General features: G+C 38.6%; 1 non-coding gene across 1 annotated transcript; it reads right to left on the bottom strand.

Moving 5' to 3' along the window:
* Positions 1-72, bottom strand: trnah-gug (transfer RNA histidin (anticodon GUG)). The gene has a single exon. It is a non-coding gene; the product is annotated as a tRNA-His (tRNA).
* Positions 73-663: the final 591 nt, after the last annotated feature.

Raw genomic sequence — 663 nt, 5'->3', positions numbered from 1 at the left:
TGCCATGACCCGGATTCGAACCGGGGTTGCTGCGGCCACAACGCAGAGTACTAACCACTATACGATCACGGCTGTTGAAAGCTGGCATGGTTGTTTTTCTAAATCTGTCACCAATCTGGCAACAAGGCTGAAAACCTGCAGGATGCTGAGCCAGCACCAGTGAAACTGCATTTTTGTTTCAATCAAGTGAATCATCTCAACATTTTATTGCATTCATAAAAATCTTCAGATATATTTGATCCAGGATACAATTCCAACCGCTTCTATGCTCGAATCTTGGATAGTGATGAAAAGCAACATTCATGTCACTCCCCACATTATCATATTGTTTTATTTCATCAATAAACATTGAAACTCTAATTGATCAACAATTAGAGTCATGAGTATATTTTTCAATTAAATATTAACACTACAATAACTGTCTTGTAACTGCAATAATGTTCGTGACAAAATTTGAAAAAGTATGGAAATTCAGACAAATATGTATAAATTGGGTGAATTTAGAGTATCCAATTAATGTTGCATGTTTTGGGAATATGGGAGGAAACTGGAGTGCCAGGAAAGAAAAACCTACACATGCACGGGAAGAACATGCAAACTCCACAAAGGCAAGGCAGGGATCAAACCCTGGTCGTCAGACAGCACACAGCTGTGTATTACATG

The sequence above is a fragment of the Syngnathoides biaculeatus genome, chromosome 20 (genome assembly GCF_019802595.1).
Source record: "Syngnathoides biaculeatus isolate LvHL_M chromosome 20, ASM1980259v1, whole genome shotgun sequence".
In the NCBI taxonomy this organism is placed as follows: Eukaryota; Metazoa; Chordata; class Actinopteri; order Syngnathiformes; family Syngnathidae; genus Syngnathoides; species Syngnathoides biaculeatus.
The sequence above is the reverse complement of the archived record's forward strand: the minus strand, read 5'-3'. Positions and strand labels throughout refer to the sequence as shown.